Source organism: Scardinius erythrophthalmus (genome assembly GCF_964197995.2).
Source record: "Scardinius erythrophthalmus genome assembly, chromosome: 3".
In the NCBI taxonomy this organism is placed as follows: Eukaryota; Metazoa; Chordata; class Actinopteri; order Cypriniformes; family Leuciscidae; genus Scardinius; species Scardinius erythrophthalmus.
In genome coordinates, this window is record NC_138223.1 from 26,078,267 (window position 1) to 26,098,676 (window position 20,410).

General features: G+C 44.1%; 1 protein-coding gene across 4 annotated transcripts in view; it reads left to right on the forward strand.

The window, feature by feature from the left end:
- Nucleotides 1-12,256: 12,256 nt before the first annotated feature.
- The window catches only part of sts (steroid sulfatase (microsomal), isozyme S), a 64,247-nt gene continuing 56,093 nt past the window's right edge, over nt 12,257-20,410 (forward strand). For 2 of the 4 annotated variants that reach the window (XM_081362541.1, XM_081362538.1), the window contains exon 1: nt 19,710-20,148. The gene's annotated coding sequence lies outside the window, so the exon portion shown is untranslated. Of the gene's footprint in view, nt 12,387-15,876; nt 15,950-19,709; nt 20,149-20,410 lie in introns of those variants that run through there. The other 2 variants (XM_081362540.1, XM_081362539.1) reach the window with 2 other exon arrangements.

Consider the following 20,410-nt stretch of genomic DNA (forward strand, 5'->3'; position numbering starts at 1 on the left):
AGACAAGGGACTTACAACTGGAGTCTTTCACTGCAAAGTAGCCGATGAACAGTTTCTCACAGTCTTCCTCAAAGGCGGGCTTACACACAGAGCTGGTAAGAGGAGTTAATTCTGCAAAGCAGACAGGTGAGCATTCATGTAAATCTTCGTGGTTCACAGAAGACAGGGGACTTACAACTGGAGTCTTTCACTGCAAAGCAGCCGATGAACAGTTTCTCACAGTCTTCCTCAGAGGCGGGCTTACACACAGAGAACTGGAGTCTTTCACTGCAAAGCAGCCGATGAACAGTTCCTCACAGTCTTCCTCAAAGGCGGGCTTACACACAGAGCTGGTAAGAGGAGTTAATTCTGCAAAGCAGACAGGTGAGCATTCATGTAAATCTTCGTGGTTCACAGAAAACAGGGGACTTACAACTGGAGTCTTTCACTGCAGAGCAGCCGATGAACAGTTTCTCACAGTCTTCCTCAGAGGCGGGCTTACACACAGAGCTGGTGAGAGGAGTTAATTCTGCAAAGCAGACAGGTGAGCATTCATGTAAATCTTCGTGGTTCACAGAAGACAGGGGACTTACAACTGGAGTCTTTCACTGCAGAGCAGCCGATGAACAGTTTCTCACAGTCTTCCTCAGAGGCGGGCTTACACACAGAGCTGGTGAGAGGAGTTAATTCTGCAAAGCAGACAGGTGAGCATTCATGTAAATCTTCGTGGTTCACAGAAGACAGGGGACTTACAACTGGAGTCTTTCACTGCAAAGCAGCCGATGAACAGTTTCTCACAGTCTTCCTCAGAGGCGGGCTTACACACAGAGCTGGTGAGAGGAGTTAATTCTGCAAAGCAGACAGGTGAGCATTCATGTAAATCTTCGTGGTTCACATAAGACAAGGGACTTACAACTGGAGTCTTTCACTGCAGAGCAGCCGATGAACAGTTTCTCACAGTCTTCCTCAGAGGCGGGCTTACACACAGAGCTGGTGAGAGGAGTTAATTCTGCAAAGCAGACAGGTGAGCATTCATGTAAATCTTCGTGGTTCACAGAAGACAGGGGACTTACAACTGGAGTCTTTCACTGCAAAGCAGCCGATGAACAGTTTCTCACAGTCTTCCTCAGAGGCGGGCTTACACACAGAGCTGGTGAGAGGAGTTAATTCTGCAAAGCAGACAGGTGAGCATTCATGTAAATCTTCGTGGTTCACATAAGACAAGGGACTTACAACTGGAGTCTTTCACTGCAAAGCAGCCGATGAATAGTTTCTCACAGTCTTCCTCAGAGGCGGGCTTACACACAGAGCTGGTGAGAGGAGTTAATTCTGCAAAGCAGACAGGTGAGCATTCATGTAAATCTTCGTGGTTCACAGAAGACAGGGGACTTACAACTGGAGTCTTTCACTGCAGAGCAGCCGATGAACAGTTTCTCACAGTCTATGATTCAGTATTTCACAACGTTTTTCTTCTCTGTAAGATATATCATAGTTATCTTCTTCACACAATCACAGTATTGTAATGCAGGTCAGTAGATAGGCTCCAGCAGATTTAAGTGTATAAATTCACACAACGAGACCGTGCATCACATCACTTCATCACTGTAAGTCATCACTCCAAGGGGAAATACAAAGCTTAAGGCCGTTGCCCATTTCCTAATCCGCATTTACAGCAACCATCTTCATATGTGAAAAGTCAGCGATCGAATCTTGTACTCACAGTTCTCATCAAGTTTTCCTTATTCCAGCGTCTTCCCTCTTTCCACGAACGTACCTGAATCAACACCTGCCCTTGAATGACCGTGCCCGCAGCCCATTCACTCTCATCACAGCTCAGCCCCGAACTCAGCTCCAAACATTGCTGTAAGCACTGCACAAGCACCACCCCAAAAACACACCGCAGCTTCCCTTTACCTCTCCTTTTATGCTCCTCTTAGACAACGTGTCTCATTCTCAGCCCTCGCTCACCTCGGGCCCAGCTGCCGGTGATCTCGGATAATTAATTCCTGTTTACGGGGCGCTTACGCTGGTTCAGGCTGTGTAGGTGTTTCACTGTTTAGGTTCCGGGGGAGTCGCGACAAATTTTAGTTCCGCTTTACAGGGGACTGATGTATTTAGTCACCCCGTGACATACCCCCCCACCAATCCGTTCTAGTCCCTAGAACGCTATAGTTCGATCCATTCTCCATACCGCCCCGGAGGCTGGCCCCGATTGTCCCGTCGGGACCGTCTTGGGGGCGAGGGGATTTCGGCTGGCTCTTGCTCAAGAACCGGTCCCCTTGGGACCACTGCCCATCCTACCGGTGGAGCTTGGTGGGCTCCTGCTTCGGCGGGGGTGACTGTGTCTACCGGTCTCGGGTAGTTGGGGCAAGGGCGGATCAGGTTCCGATGCAATACCCTCTCTGGGCCGTCTTCTCCTTCAGGACGGAGGACATACACAGGCTGGTCAGGTCTAGGTTGCCGCTGGACCACATATGGTTGAGGTTCCCATCGGTCGCTCAATTTCCCCTTCCCCTGACGCCGGTTGTCCTTGACCAGTACCCGCTCTCCTTGCAGCAGGGGCATTCTCCGGGCTGTCCGATCGTAGAGCCGTTCGTTCTTCAATGCTGCGCGGTCAATTCGGGCCGAGACCTGCTCGTAAGCCAGGTGGAGACGCTGATGGTGGTTGCTCACCCAGTCAGTCAGGTTAGCTCCCGTCTCGGTGGGGCTGGTTCCCAGTAGTAAGTCCGTAGGCAGCCGTACATGTCGTCCAAACATCAAATATGTTGGGGCGTATCCCGTGGTGCTATGTACACTATTATTATAGGCCTGGACTACAGCCGGGAGATGTGTCATCCAGTTACTCTGCTGTTCTGCCTCCAACGTTCCGAGCAGGCCCAACAGGGTCTGATTGAAGCGCTCGCAGCCTCCATTCCCCTGGGGGTGATAGGGTGTGGTGTGGGTCTTCTTGCAACCATATAACTGGCACAGCTCCCTGATGACTCGGGACTCGAAATTAGGGCCCTGGTCTGAATGTAATACTTCTGGACACCCGAAGGGCTGGAACACATGTCTCCACAGGGCGGTTGCAGTGGTGGTAGCGGTTTGGTCTCTGGTCGGGACGGCCCATGCATATTTAGTGAAGAGATCGGTCGCTACAAGGATGTTCTGGATAAAGTCAGCCGGTCGCCCCAGTGTCAGGTAATCCATCGCCACCATGTGCAGAGGGGCCTTGGCCCGAATGGAGACCAAGGGTGCTCGTTCCGTCCTCCGAGCCTTAAACAGGGTGCACCGTGGGCACTGCGAAATAAACCGTCCCACAGTCCTCTCCATGCCAGGCCAGTAAAAGTATCTCCGTATCAACGACGTTGTCCTTTCCTGCCCTTGATGTCCCAAATGCGTATGATACGCTCGAAGTAATGCAGGGGCTTGTTCTTCCGGTACCACCACTTGACATACCTCCTCCCCCAACGTTGGATCCTGTACCCGTCGACAGACGACCCCCTCCTTAAGGGTAAGCCTCTCCCATTGTCCCAACAGCCGTTTTACCCCTTGGGATTGCCCACGCCGTGCCTCTCTTTCCGGCCAATCCCCCTGCTGTAGCCAGTCTCGTACCTGTGCCAGACCCGGGTCCTCCATCTGACGCTCTTTCCACCGTTGGGGGTCCCAACCCCAACTCACGGGAGCCCCTTCCTCCCTAAGGTCCGGGGCCGCTACAATCCCCACCATCAGTCCCTCTTCTGGCGATATAGCCCTGCCAGGAACCGGTCCAGCAGGCTTTCCCTCCGGCAGCCGAGATAGTACGTCAGCGTTCGTATGCTCCTTCCCTGGCCGATACTGAAGCTGGTAATCATAATTGGCTAACTGAGCCACCCATCGCTGTTCGACGGCTCCCAGCTTGGCAGTCTGGAGATGGACCAGCGGGCTGTTATCCGTCACGACCACCACCTTAGCTCCCCAGAGGTAGTCCTTGAACTTCTCGCTGACAGCCCACTTCATAGCGAGGAGTTCAAGCTTGAAGGAGCTATAGTTTGCGTCGTTACGTTCGGCAGGATGTAGACTTCGGCTGGCATAAGCAATAACTCGCTCCTCGCCTTGTTGCTTCTGGGCGAGCACTGCTCCCAAACCCAAGTTGCTGGCGTCCGTATAGAGCGTAAACGGCTGGGAAAAATTGGCATACGCTAAGATCGGGGCTTGGAGCAGCTCCTGCTTTAGCCTCCGGAAGGCTGATTCGCAGGCAGGATCCCACAGGATGGAGGAGGTCCCACGCCCCCGGGCTCGGCCAGAGCCGGCCAGCAGCTGGTTCAAGGGTTTAGCGATTTTTGCGAAGTCCTTAATGAACCGTCGGTAATACCCCACAAATCCTAGGAAGGACCTTGCTTGTCGCACGGTCCTCGGGGCAGCCCACTCCTGGACAGCCGACACCTTATCAGGATCCACTGCGATCCCAGCTGCACTAACCCGATGCCCCAGAAACTTGACTTCCTTCTGGAGCAACTGACATTTCTCGGGCTGCAACTTCAAACCATATCGTTCCAGGGACCGGAATACCTGCTCCAGATGTTGCAAATGAGACTTAAAGTCAGGAGAATATACTATGACATCATCCAGGTACACGAGTGTGGTATCCATAAGCTGGCCCCCCAAACAGCGTTGCATGAGTCGTTGGAAGGTAGCTGGGGCATTGCACAGGCCAAACGGCATACGCTCCCATTCAAAGAGGCCGAAGGGAGTAGTAAAGGCCGTCTTCTCCCGATCTTTTTCTTCCATCTGTACCTGCCAGTAACCGCTAGCCAGATCCAAGGTGGAGTACCAGGCAGCCCGGGTAAGGCTAGTCAGAGAGTCTTCAACCCGCGGCAGAGGAAAGGCATCTCGTTTGGTCACTTGATTGAGCTTCCGGTAGTCAACACAGAATCGCCATGCTCCGGTCTTCTTTCGGACAAGGACAATGGGTGCCGCCCACGGGCTACTGCTCTCCCGAATGACTCCCTTTTCCAGCATTCCTCGTAGTAGGGTCCGGACTTCCGGGTACAGAGTCGGTGGTACGGGACGGTAGCGCTCCCGGCTTGGGGGAGCATCTCCAGTCGGGATCTGATGCTTTACAATGTCTGTCCGCCCATAATCCTCCTCATGTGCAGAGAATAGATGTTCCCATCTCACCAGAAAGTCTTGAAGCTGTCTTGCTTGTTCTTCCCCCAATCCCTCGCCCCGCAGGGACTCCCCAGCAAGGTGGGCCGGCAATCCTCCATCTGTCCTGCTCACCGGGATTTCAGTTTGGGCTAAAGCCACCTCCACAACTGTGGGTCCCGCTCGGCTAAACTGAACTTCCCCTTCCTCACGAATTTGTTGAGGGCCAATTACCGTGATCCGGGCCAGGCGTTGGTGTCGATGAAGATCCACTGCATAAGAATTCGTATTACGCAGTCTGACGGCCACCCGGCCCTGATGTACAGAAGCCAAGCCGCGGGCCACCTCCACAGCCTGACAATCGGGATGAGGCTCCACCAGGATCCATTCCTTAGACCCGTGAAGCTGAGCGGGAAGGCGAGCCCAGATGATAGCCTCACTCTGAGCCGGAATGGACAGTACGTATCGACATGCTACTCTCCCCACACTCTCTTGGTCCCGTCGAGCCGCTGCCATACAAATCCGGCGACAGTCCGCCACAACCCGGTCCCATTCTCGTTTTTCCTCCCTTGGGGCCGTCGGTGTAGGTCTCGTTCTGAACAATTCTTCCCAGCACTCAGAAATGACGTTCATCCCCAGTAGGGCACGATGAGCCCCCATACAGGTGTCCCGAACAATCACAACTCCCTTCTGCGGGACCCGAGTCCCCTGGACCTCCAGGTCCGTAACTAGATAGCCCACATAGGGAATATCCAGACCATTAGCCCCCCGTAGAGTTAACCAGGGGGCATCCGCGGCAGAAAGATCTTGAACCCCGAATAATTCTCGGGACAGGCTTTCAGAGAATAGCGTCACCTGGGACCCGGTGTCTAGAAGGCATTGGACTTCGGCCCCATTGACTCGAACTGATACCAGAGGACAGCGGCCGACCAAATGATTTTTTTGTCGTTGATGAAAAGGGTCAACTAAGGGGGTCCCGACCACTTGACCCACAGTGGCCGGTGACACTAAAAAACCCCTTGTGACCCTCGACGTGCAGAACACTGCCGGACATAATGGCCTGGGGCACCGCAGCCATTGCAGATAGGACGTCCCTGCTCGTCCCACTGGAAACGGAGCCCCGATGGCCGGGGTGGTCGTTGTTCTGGAAATCGACCCCCGTCAGAGTATGCTCGCTCCCGTACCGGTGGCGAAGGGCGGTGAGATTCACGGCGAAGTTCTTCTAAAAAGGTTTTCGACAGTTCGGTCATTTGGTCACGGACGTCTCTTCTCAATTCGTCTCGTAAGGCCTGCTTCCAATCTGGTGGAGCAAGAGGTAAGGGACCGTCTGCCGCATTTGTGGCCATGCACTGGGAGGACTCTGGGATATCAGCATGGTCTCGTTCGAGAGCTAATGCCTCCTGGCGAAGCTCATCGAACGTCAAGACAGGGTTGCGGCGTAGTTGGATCCGGAGGCTCTGGCGTATCGGGCCATCTCGCAGCCCCAGCAAGAACTGATCCTTCAATAGAGCCTCTTCTTCACCAAGTCCATGGTCCTGTCTCCCCTTCAACCGAGACAATTGTTCCCGTAACTGCAGGGCAAAGGCACGAATAGTCTGGCGAGGCCCTTGCTTGCAGTTAAAAAATTGTGTGCGGAGAACAGCTGCGGGAGTCGTGTCACCATACTGTCCTGTTAGGAAACCGAGGATGGCCTGGGCGGTGGCTCGAGTGGCTTCCGGTGCTGCTTGCACTTCTCTCCTTGCTTCGCCGTCAAGTGAATTTAAAATGAACTGGGTCTTCTGGGTGGCATTTAACCCTTGCAGGCCTGCTAAGTACTCTACTTGTGTCTTCCATGCCGACAAACTAAGTTCCGACCCTGGTCCTCCATATTTTTGAGCCCATGGAGCTCCCATAAAGATGGGCATAACCTGTGGGCGACCCACCGGTACATCTTCGTCTGCCATTGCTCGGCCTCCGTCTACTCAACCCAAGGTGAACCCTGCCGACTACGCCAAAAGATGTCACAGGCCGGGGTGGGCCAATCAGGCTGCACCCACCCCTGGAACCCCTCTTTCACCCTTGGGGGGTCGGACAGAGGCCAAGCAAGACAACAACAGACAGAATAATCAAAAAGGTATATTTTATTTATGAATTAGAAGGTTTAAAGTCTTAAAAGGTAGAGGTCCGGTGAGTAGGATTTCTTCGGTTCCCAGGCCAGAAGGGGAGACTAAAGGGGTTCGTGGAATTGCCGTCAGGTAAGTGTATGGTACGTATGTCTCGGAAGGAGGAAGAGAAAGGGGGGGGTTTACGGCCAGGAGCGTGGGTCTTCTGACCAAGGTCTTTCACCGCCCACCCGACGGCGGCGGCTTTCCCTTCCGTCTTTCCCAAAGGCGGACAAACGCACAGGGCAGGCGAAAGGATGACCAACTGGATTCTTTTACTGTAGAGCAGCCAATGGCAGTTTCTCACAGTCTTCCTCAGAGGCGGGCTTACACACAGAGCTGATAAGAGGAGTTAATTCTGCAAAGCAGACAGGTGAGCATTCATGTAAATCTTCGTGGTTCACATAAGACAAGGGACTTACAACTGGAGTCTTTCACTGCAAAGTAGCCGATGAACAGTTTCTCACAGTCTTCCTCAAAGGCGGGCTTACACACAGAGCTGGTAAGAGGAGTTAATTCTGCAAAGCAGACAGGTGAGCATTCATGTAAATCTTCGTGGTTCACAGAAGACAGGGGACTTACAACTGGAGTCTTTCACTGCAAAGCAGCCGATGAACAGTTTCTCACAGTCTTCCTCAGAGGCGGGCTTACACACAGAGAACTGGAGTCTTTCACTGCAAAGCAGCCGATGAACAGTTCCTCACAGTCTTCCTCAAAGGCGGGCTTACACACAGAGCTGGTAAGAGGAGTTAATTCTGCAAAGCAGACAGGTGAGCATTCATGTAAATCTTCGTGGTTCACAGAAAACAGGGGACTTACAACTGGAGTCTTTCACTGCAGAGCAGCCGATGAACAGTTTCTCACAGTCTTCCTCAGAGGCGGGCTTACACACAGAGCTGGTGAGAGGAGTTAATTCTGCAAAGCAGACAGGTGAGCATTCATGTAAATCTTCGTGGTTCACAGAAGACAGGGGACTTACAACTGGAGTCTTTCACTGCAGAGCAGCCGATGAACAGTTTCTCACAGTCTTCCTCAGAGGCGGGCTTACACACAGAGCTGGTGAGAGGAGTTAATTCTGCAAAGCAGACAGGTGAGCATTCATGTAAATCTTCGTGGTTCACAGAAGACAGGGGACTTACAACTGGAGTCTTTCACTGCAAAGCAGCCGATGAACAGTTTCTCACAGTCTTCCTCAGAGGCGGGCTTACACACAGAGCTGGTGAGAGGAGTTAATTCTGCAAAGCAGACAGGTGAGCATTCATGTAAATCTTCGTGGTTCACATAAGACAAGGGACTTACAACTGGAGTCTTTCACTGCAGAGCAGCCGATGAACAGTTTCTCACAGTCTTCCTCAGAGGCGGGCTTACACACAGAGCTGGTGAGAGGAGTTAATTCTGCAAAGCAGACAGGTGAGCATTCATGTAAATCTTCGTGGTTCACAGAAGACAGGGGACTTACAACTGGAGTCTTTCACTGCAAAGCAGCCGATGAACAGTTTCTCACAGTCTTCCTCAGAGGCGGGCTTACACACAGAGCTGGTGAGAGGAGTTAATTCTGCAAAGCAGACAGGTGAGCATTCATGTAAATCTTCGTGGTTCACATAAGACAAGGGACTTACAACTGGAGTCTTTCACTGCAAAGCAGCCGATGAATAGTTTCTCACAGTCTTCCTCAGAGGCGGGCTTACACACAGAGCTGGTGAGAGGAGTTAATTCTGCAAAGCAGACAGGTGAGCATTCATGTAAATCTTCGTGGTTCACAGAAGACAGGGGACTTACAACTGGAGTCTTTCACTGCAGAGCAGCCGATGAACAGTTTCTCACAGTCTATGATTCAGTATTTCACAACGTTTTTCTTCTCTGTAAGATATATCATAGTTATCTTCTTCACACAATCACAGTATTGTAATGCAGGTCAGTAGATAGGCTCCAGCAGATTTAAGTGTATAAATTCACACAACGAGACCGTGCATCACATCACTTCATCACTGTAAGTCATCACTCCAAGGGGAAATACAAAGCTTAAGGCCGTTGCCCATTTCCTAATCCGCATTTACAGCAACCATCTTCATATGTGAAAAGTCAGCGATCGAATCTTGTACTCACAGTTCTCATCAAGTTTTCCTTATTCCAGCGTCTTCCCTCTTTCCACGAACGTACCTGAATCAACACCTGCCCTTGAATGACCGTGCCCGCAGCCCATTCACTCTCATCACAGCTCAGCCCCGAACTCAGCTCCAAACATTGCTGTAAGCACTGCACAAGCACCACCCCAAAAACACACCGCAGCTTCCCTTTACCTCTCCTTTTATGCTCCTCTTAGACAACGTGTCTCATTCTCAGCCCTCGCTCACCTCGGGCCCAGCTGCCGGTGATCTCGGATAATTAATTCCTGTTTACGGGGCGCTTACGCTGGTTCAGGCTGTGTAGGTGTTTCACTGTTTAGGTTCCGGGGGAGTCGCGACAAATTTTAGTTCCGCTTTACAGGGGACTGATGTATTTAGTCACCCCGTGACATAAGCATATTTTTAATTTCTGAATTATTTTGGAATTTTTAGACAGCATGTGTTAAAATCAAAAAGTCATACATACACTACTCTCCTGATATCATAATGCAGAAATACCGCATTAAAAGAATGAAAACTATTTTTAAAAAACCTTATTAGTTTGGCATGATCTTTTATTTCTGTTGTCTGTTGTTTGTTTTTCAACAAAACTGCCTCACTGCTTATTAATGTCTGAAAAACCTTTGTCCACCAAATCAGTCATGTGGTGCTGCCAACATGAAAAGAAAAATAAATATGAAACAGTATGAAATATCATAAAGAGGACCCTGCAGACCATCATAACTGCATGTCAAAGTCAATAAGTCTCTTAAGATATCAAATAATTGGAGCTTTTTATGACAAAGCAAGGTTATTAAATGCCATGCTGCATGTGCAACTCCCCTAAAACATAATAATATATGAATTAATAACTGATATTTGCATGACATTTGTAACACTCTTTTTTACTTCAAAAATGTATTTTGAAACATTTTTTTTTAAACTAATCATTAATACATGTCACAGTTATGCTAAGTAAAGTCTGTGTTTTGTTTTGTTTTGTTTTCAAGGACTTTTAGTTCATTTATCATGGTTCCTGTTTGCTCCTTAGTTGTCATGGCAATTCATTATTTGATTAATTAGTGCACTCCTGTTTGTCTAGTTATCTTGTATTTAATGCCCTCACTTATTTCTGTTCATTGTATGGGGTGTTGTTTGTGTTTCGTGCACACTGCTACATTGCCTTTCTTGTTGGAATGATGTTTCTTTTTTTTTCTTTTTTTTATGAACTCAATCTTCATCATCTTTATCTTTATCGTCATCTAAGTAGCATAATGAGACTTCTGCTACTTTATCAAGGCCGCTTTAGAAAAAAAAAAAAAAAAAAAAAAAAAAAAAATATATATATATATATATATATATATATATATATATATATATATATATATATATATATATATATGTTAAGAAAACAATGCTTGCCCTAAAACAGTCAAACTTGGAAGATGTGTTCTCAAGGGTGTGGTTTCTTTTCAAAATCTTCAGAAAACAACAGCCCGATGGTGATGATAGTACTGGGATTACTCAGAATCAACTTAAAAATGAAAACAAGTCAAAGCTGCTGCCAAAGATAGCCTCACAACAAATAACAGATCATCTTCAACAGAGGAAGAGCTTTCCAAAGACATCAAAGCATATACAGTACACCTGATAGAATTGATGACATCTGCAAGATGTTTAGATGGTGAAGGGCACCTGGTCCTCTCCACACCTGTACGATTGTTTATAGAATTTCTAAACCTACGAGACAGAGGTTTGAGGTGATGAAAACATAATGCTAGCACGTCAACGTGTGCCAATCATCCCTCAAAACTGGCATTTTCTGTATACTGTCCTATTTAGAATTGCTGAAGGCAAAAATGTGGTCAAAATGAAAACCACGAATTCAGCAACTACTTCTCAGGAGATTAGACAAGCCACCTTAAGGGAATTGCAGCAATGATTCCTCAAAGTAGAGCAGCAAAGGGGGAGAAACTAAATACGACAACGTAGTCAACATTACGGCATCATGGAGACAATGTTTTAATTTTGCCCTAACCATAAATTACAGACTTCAATGTGATAATGTAGTTATGTAATTTTGAGTGAAATCATTTTTGCAGGCAGTTAATCCCCCTAGACACCATGTCACTAGTTTTCTGAAATGAAGTTTTCTCTGCTCCTAAAAAATAAATAAAACACTTGACAAGTTTCACACCTCAAGCAAAGCGCACTGACAATTAAAGAGTATTTATATAAAACTAACAAAGAGCCTTTTGAGTTTAGCAGACCTCAATGGCAGTTTTCTTTGGATCAATTCACATGTGTCTTTGAGAAACGATTAAGTTGTCAGTAAGCTGCACAGTGCAGAGATTCTCTGATCACATTTGGCTCTGTCTCTGATACAGTTACACCTCTGAGAGATGGAGGATTTGAAGGTTTAAAAGAAATGTATTTTAAATTGAAAAATAGTAAAAAAATAAATAATAATAATTAAACCTTTGTTGTTTGCAACATATATGTTATGTATTTTAAAACTATTTTCTGGTCAGATTTTTTTTTGTTGCCATATGGGGTGTTTCATTACTGCATGAAGACCTAGGCCAGACTGATGACAAAAAAACATACGCTGCCATTTAAAGGGAGTGTGATTGCTTCCCAAGGCAACATTTTTCAAATAGTAAAAGAAATAATAGATTGTCACTGCCCGCTGTGTTAGTGGTTTCTATTTTCTCCAGACTACAGTGTGGAGATTGTGGCACGGCTCTGTGGAGAGGGATCAAACCGTTTGCTTTCAAAGGGATGTGCAGGAAATGACTCTTCAAGTTAAGTGGTTCTTTTTGGTTGATGCTGGATGCGTGCAGGACATGGGGCCGCATCGACCTTTAGGCACGTGCTATGTTTCTAGAGCATTACTGGACTGTGGGGGACTTACACTTGCAGAACACACACATGCAGACATAGCTCAAGGCCACATCTTTTGTGTTGTGTCTAAACAATATTGTGGATTTGAAGGTGGGAATATGAATTCTGCAGTACACCACAATGATCTAATTCCTCAAGACCACACAAGAAGGTACAGTGATGTTTTGTTTCTTAGACCTGGACTTAAACTGATCCTGGAATAATTGGACTTGTTAATGTGAAATATCCAGTCAGTTCCATTTCATAGTTTTTCAGGTCTTCAAATTATATTGGCCGAGTGATTGGGCCTGAGACTGTTTGAATCACTCTGTTTGTCCATTATTGTATTTGCAGAGAGAATGTTGTATTCATAAGTATTGCAAGTTGTCAGTTTCGGAACTGTAAGACAAATTTGTTGAGTAAAATCTTTAAGTACAATCAACTTGGATGCTTAAGTAATTTCCACTTAAATAACATTAAACTGACCTTTAAAAAATGAGTTTCAATCTTGTAAAATTTATAAAAGTTAATAGACTGGGTAAACCCAGCCTGATCTGCCAGTGATTTGATTTCGCCATGCAGCTCAGGCTGGAAACCTGTACAAATATCTATCCTGCTTCCTTTACAAATTTGCGGGAACCAATCACAAACTGGCTTATCCACCTGGCGCGCTATTGGTGGGTTTAATCCAATCCAATTCCAGAGCCGTTACGGCTCTGTCCTAGTCTGGCTATCACCAGACCAAGCTCAATCTTTTAAGATTGAACATTGGTCTGGGGAGTCTGCTATGTATTTTCTTGCACAAGAGGCGTGATCATCGGGCATAGTTCAAATTACTCTGTACACTATTGGATAGTCCTTCAACCAATCAGACCAACGGTCCGGGTGAAGTATTTTGCAGAGCGGCGTGAAAACTCCAGGCAGGAAATGTGTAACCAAACGTGTTGATCAGCAGTTTGGAGAGGCAGCAATGGAATCGAGCGATTTTTGCAGGTTGTGCAAAAAAAAAAAACATGAAAGTTAATGGTATTTACACCCACTCGAGCGATTTGTTTGCTAAAAAGAAGCCATTGAGTATCGTCGAGAGGTTGAAAGGAATTTTGGGGACACATTTTTAATTTGTGGCCACAATATCTATATTTTTCTTCTGCTTGTCATGTGTGGGACTCTGCAGCTCAACAATTCACATTGTTTTGACTATTTTTGGAACTATTTGGTAGAGAAAAAATAGACAAAAAACTGGCAACATTATGTCTGAAATGTAAATGACCAAAATTAATTTCTTATTTATTCAACAATTGTATAAAAGCATTACCCTCCAAATCATGCTGTTGGTTGTAATATCAGCATATCAAATATTTAGAGAAACAGTACTCTTGCTTGTGTGATATTGCTTAAATATATAATTTGCTCATGTAGACTAGACTTGCTCAGAATCTGTCCAGTTGCACTGGGTTGCACAAACTAGCCTTGCTGATTTGTTTGGATCAAGTTGTTTGGAACACAGCTATGGGTTAAAAAGAAAGTGACAGCTGAAACTAATTTTAAAGGATGTAGTATTAGAGTGACACAACTTTACACATAAACCATTTTACATGACACCTGTAGGACTACATGAATGTTTACAGTTTGCAAAATAAAAAATGAACATATTTGGGTCTCAAAGGGATATGGTAATAATATCAACAGAATAAGAAATGAAAAACAACAAGAGATGAAGAGAAAGCAGGAGGGAGAGTTCAGCACAAGCAGAATAAACAAGAAGCGACAAGTGATGACATGACGTCTAATAGAGAGAGAAAGGCTGTTCTTGTCACAACCTTATTTTTCGTAGAACTGCAAATAGAGGAGAAACTGACTATGCTTGTTGAAATATTTCTCTGTTATAATTTACCTCAAACAAAATCTGACATTCAGTGACAGTTCCTCACATAATTCAGTCTTACAAGTGTAGTTTGTTACATAACCAGAAAAATGCTTGCCTGCAAAGTGTTCTGTGGGCCTACAAAAAGACTTTATGAAGATCCGTCTTTACGTAACTCTTTGACTGTCTGGTAATCATCCACAATTTCTGTCTACACAATTTTGAGTGGTTACGACTTGTTCACCAAATCCTCTGTTATAATAAAACCAATGGTCAGTTGCCTTTAATGGTCCATGCTTGCGTTTCCTTTGAAGCTGAGCAGAAAAGATGATTACATGTCACCCTTCGTGAGATGTTTGCAGAAACTATATAGGCATTTTTTGTGGTTTTTGCACCACTGGAGAGGGGCAGACAGTTTCTCAGTCAAAAAACAAATCATCCAATTTACTAAGCTCATCAAGTAAATTGGCCATTTTGATATTGTATTTGTTGTTAAAAAAAAAGTATGAAACCACTTAAAGCAGTTTGTTCCTGGTCCATGGGACTCAAGCCAGTATTGTGTCTACCAATGACAAAGCCCCAAACACAACAAACAGCTCTGTTTCCCATGAGAGCCCTTTCAAGCCAGAAAGCCATTGCTTGTGCAATTTATTTTAATAGAACAAAATGATCATGCCACAGAAATATGTCCAGTGATTAAAACATGGGCCAACATGGGCTTGCCAAAAAAACAAATAAACAAAAAAATTAAATAGCAAACCTTTTTATGTATTTCAAAGTTGTCAAGCAGCGTTTTGTTGGTACAAATTGTTTTACTGCTGTTTTTCCAGTTAACAGTTTGCTGTCTCAAATTATATTTCCCAAAAGTGACATCAGATGAAACAGGGGGAAAAAAGAGGAAATCTGGAAGTTATACTCTTAAAATGCATTCTTCCCCATAAAGCATTTCAGATTCCTTTAAAGAGAACCACCCCACCTAATAAAAGCAGTGTTCACATTCAAAAATGGGATTTCCCGAGACCTTACATATTCATCTTTGAGAAGATACCAAAGCCATTATGTAAATAAGACAGAACTGAATCAAAGGAACAATGTGGAGCTATTCACATAGAATGTTTTGTTGCATTTAAAAACAGAGAATATGGGCAGCAGACTGAAATAAACTGTGCTAAAATGTTTGTCAACATCCGGTGTTCTCCATTTCGCTATATACTGCGTCTCACACAAAAATCCATGAACCATGTAGGCAACAGCCTACTGTATAAATTTGTGCTAACGTTTTGATAGCGTTATTAAAGACCAGATAGCCTAACGTTTGTCTTTAATGTTGAGAAAACCTTGCCAGAACTTTCTAAAAACATTACCCTGTAAGCAGGAATAAAGCTCTGTGACTTGAGATAAAATACCGGCTTCAACTGAAAGTCATATTGACTTGCATATTCAGTCATACATTACATGCTCAGCAGATGTAAATGTTGATAAATCTAATAGGCATATTATTAATAATCCAATCAAATCTAATAATACATCTAATTACAGGATTAAGGGGGTCAATTTTATAATTAGGCTTAGATCATTAATATAGATATCACTGTACCCTGAGGTTCTAAGGACCATATTACTTTCACAATAAGGACATGTCACTACAAGATTGGGGAGTAAACCATTTGGCCATTTCTAAGAGGCCTTTACTATAACACATTGTGAAGGCTCCTGTGAAGGAACTTTGTTAGATGCTCCTTTCTCTTTTATCTCCCTTAAGGCGTTCACTCATGTTTGACAAATTGTCTTTATTCAGTCATTCCAGGAGTGTGGGGATGTGGGCCTCTAGCAATGCACCAGGCGGGCTCTGTTCAGACGGGAGAGAAAAAGTAAGAAAAAAAACATGTTGTTATGTTCTATGAACAGCCCAACTGATTACTTAAACAGGTAATTACTGCAATTTAATTTCCTAAAATACAAGTATTGATAAACCCTGTTTTAAATGTTTTCAAATATCCTGCAATCATTCAGAGGCCAATGCAGGTGTGCTGTCTTTCATAGCCCCTTCATGATAAGATCGACCACCAAGCATGAAAGGTGGGTTCAGGACCCTAACATAATATTCAATGGTCTGTTCCACCTGGGTGGGCCGGCTGTGCTGGAACGCGCCAACATGAGCCAGAGGGGTCTACCTGCTGAGACAGGAGCCTAAGGCTCTTGCTGATAGGAGACCCACATGTGTTGAGTGACGGTGGCATGACCTTGGTTGGAGAAGGTGGAGGAACTGCCAACAATTATCTGCATATCTGGTCTGATCATATTACTTGAGTGCCATTTAATATGCATGCTACACTAAAGACAAATTCGTCATATGCCCCTGTTAATGAAGAGTTTTTTTATTCAGCTTATTTGATGAAAATTTCCTGAAGCTTAATGCACTGTGATGCCCAGCAGGTTCTTTTAAATAAGCTCTTGTGTTGTGCTGTTCTTATTACTTTGCATCAGTGCACATTCTGTGTGATACTGTGCTGATTAAAATTCTGTGTCTACACATGGTGAAGAAAAGAGATTCTGATGCCCAGATCAGTTTGTTCAGTGATCCTTAGCCAGCATGTGCTGAGTACTAAAGTGTTTAAGCTTACTGAGTCAGGGACATGGCATACAGGTTTTATATGTTACTGAAATTTGCGTATAGTAGGCACTTTAGACTCTACCCTATATTTCAGTAATATAATAAAGCTCAGAGGTTAAGTAATGGCCAGCAGTTCCAGGACAAGACTATGCAGTGGTCTCTACCCTTTCATTTCATGTCAGAAAGCTGATACTGCCATCAACTGGTCAAGATGTTACATTGAATGTTTGATGCCTTTTTTTTTTCTTTTTTTTTTAAACAGTGACAGTTAAATGGTTTCTATGATTATGTGACTATGAATGCATTATGTGTACAAAATGTACAAACAAATAAATTAAATTCATCATTTATTAGCATATGCCACCGTTCAATAGAGAAGAAAAGACAATTGCAACTTTCCCTTGGATATACATCACCATAGGGAATACTATAGCAAATTCTTTAAAGGGATAGTTCACCCAAAAATGAAAACCTGCAGTTAATGTACTCACTCTCAGGCCATCCAAGATGTAGGTGTCTTTTTTTTTCTTCAGTAGAACAGTAAAGAAGATTTTTTAGCCAAAACCGTGGTTCTTGGTTATAACGCAACTCAATATTACAGTCACTCTGAGAAAAAAATATACAAGCAAAACAAAATGAATATGGCTCCTGGTGACACATTAAGGTCTTATGAAGCGAAAGTGCAAGAAACTGAACATTATTTATTTACAACAATAATCCACAGCCTCTGTATCACGACAGTCTTGAGCATGAGCTTCCTGATGCATTATGACGTATGCGCAGGAGCACAGCTCATGATCTGACGCTGTGTTTGTCGAACGCCAAATGGGTTAGCGGTCAAAAACACGCTAATTCTGACCCATTTGGTGTTCGATGTTATGTGACAGGAAGCTCACGCTCTAGACTGTCTTGAATGTGTTCAGGACCGTTTGCCAAGGTTTTTGTATAACAGGCCAGTTTGGCCTTTTATAGAGCAAATAAACATGCTTCAACAAAGACAAAATTGGCTACAAAATCAGAATCAGCAATGCAAAATCATGATTTCCAAAGGGGGATAATTGCTGTGTTGCATCTATCAATAACTCCCCAATGCATTTTTACTTTAATAAGAGAATCCATTATCAGTCTTCAGCTTTTAATGCAGGTAATTCAGCTTTTAATGCAGGTAATGTGTTGTTTATTCAGATCTGAATATGAGAGTAAATGAGAGAACTTTTTTTTCAAAATGTTACCCGAGAGTCAGTGTCCCAGAGTTGCATGAGGCCTATGAAGGGGAGCGATTAACAATGAGACATGGTAATGTTGTAAAACAGTGTAATGTAATGTCAGCATAACTGCTTGTGCACTGGTGTGCAGCGGTAACAAGCCAGGGGAATGGTGTTTTATAGCTTACCTACACAATTAATCAGGGAATTATGTCAAATGGTAAAGGCAGCTGGCACGTTTATGGCCATAGGCCAGATTTTTGCATATCAAGCAAACCTTAAAAATGGGCTGAGGTAGTTTTTCCATTTTTATGTACTGTAGTGTGAAGTGTGTTCATCACCAACTGCTTGCTATAGCAACTCGCAAAGCAGTCTGAGCCTTTGAGTGTGAATATTAGCAAATGACCCCCAGATGCCCCTGGTGCCTCAAAGTTTAAACAGAAGTGTAATGCAGTTAAAAAGACTGAATACATTTTGTGTAATAAATATAGGCCGTGTAGTCTGCTAAACAGTGTGGGTGGATCTGGCTGACTCAATGGATAATTAATATAGAGATGCTCTTGAAGAAGAATGGTTAAAAGCAAAAGAACAGAGAAATAAACAAGCAATGGAAAATTATGCCAGGTTGGGAGAATCAGAAAACAGACATTATTGGAATATTCCCGGTTAGTTAACCCTAAGGGATAGGGATAGTTTACCCAAAAATTTAAATTGTGTCATTATTTATATTCCAAACCTATGACTTTCTTTCATCTGTGGAACCCAAGATAACTGAACAGTTAAATTAACTTAAGGAAATTAGCTCATGTTACTGTACCATACTTTGAAAAAAGTTACGTAAACTCAATAACTGATCATATTAAGCTAAACTTAAACTGAATGAGTTGCAGCAGATTTCTAGTTCCCAGCATGCTTTGCGTCAGACTGTATAAGGAGGGTTTCTGTTAAGTAGTTTTACAGGGGTTATGTGGTAGGCTAAGGTCGAGGAGGAACTGCAGCACTGTTTGACTAAAAATGCAGTAGCCTATGATGTTTAGGCTAATTGTGTAAGTGTGTGAAGTGATAATATTTTTGCTAATTAATTACATTAGCACATGCATGATTTTGTTAACTAGCAATATTGTTAATATCTTTATGCAATCAAATTATACAAGTTTGTTTAGTCAATCATTCAATTTAATTAAAATTAACATGCGTATGTTATGTGCTTAGTCATTGTAGGCATTAAGTTGTCAAGGCAGTTGTAAAATTGAGAATTTTAACATTTATGAATTGGCTCACGAATTCCATCGTTGCCTCCTGTAGCCAGTTTTCTTTTTTCGTTTTCTTTTTGTAAAGTTATCATTACAGAAATGATGTTGATTGCTGAACCCAGAATATTCCTGAGCTGAACAGCGTGAGACTGTTGCAGTTTGTGTGAAATAGATCTGTAGTTGACATCGCATCCTGCTATGAAAGAAAAGAAACAACTCAACACATTCCACTGAGGGAGCTCATTCTCCTTCAACGCACATCCCAGCACAATGAGATAAACCTCAAAAGAGCTAATTTCAGAGCAATGTCTGTCAGTTTCTTATGTGGGAGCTTTAAAAGTTAAAATTTAAATATTATGCTAATATGCAGCGGGATTATCGGTTGCAAACGGTGTTTTGACAGGCTTCAGCATGATCTCTTTTCCTGAAAACGGTAGACCACCACGCACGCAAATCCGTATGCAGAGGGTGCAGTGACGTCCTTTTGTGTTAAAAATGAGCAAGAGGTGGCGCTATTTCACTGAAAATCTATAATTATAATCTCTAAGCATGTTGCGGCAGGCAAACAAAAACGAAAGTCTTTTGTCTTACAAGTAACAGTTAGCTATGTTGCTTGAAAGAACATTTCGTTGGGGATAAAACTGCTGCTAATCAGAGAATGGAAGAGGAACAAATCGCAACTGCGTGACATTTCCGGGTCCTTCGTGGAGATTTTATTTAAGTTTCAATTCAAAACAAGCTAAACGTGCTTGTTTTGGACACACTGTACAGCAGATTTGGTCAAGTGTGTTATAGGTTAAAAACACATTTCCGCGATATCAGTTGACCAATCAATGCTTGAACATGCAAACACGTGATCTTGTGCTCAGCTTCCTTATATTGTGAACCTATAATGTCTGTTTACACTGGACAAGAGCATGTTATGCATTAACTGTCATCTGTAGAGTAATGTTTCTGTCAGCCGTCAGATGATTTCTTTCTCGTCCCAGGTGCAGCAGGTAGGCCACGGCAGACAGTCCGTTTTTAGGATGAAAAAAAATATATAATAATAATCATATTTAGTGTATTTACAATGTATATTGTAGGCTAGTTCAGGATAAAAAAAAAATTGGATTAGATAGCCTATAGATACACGAACGGACATTGCACGTGTGCACTCAGTTGTAACTTAACTTTATATATTGTTTCATAAACTCATAATGTTATTGACTTCCATTCATCTGTTTTTCAGACCCAATGTTGCCATGTTAACAAAAACTA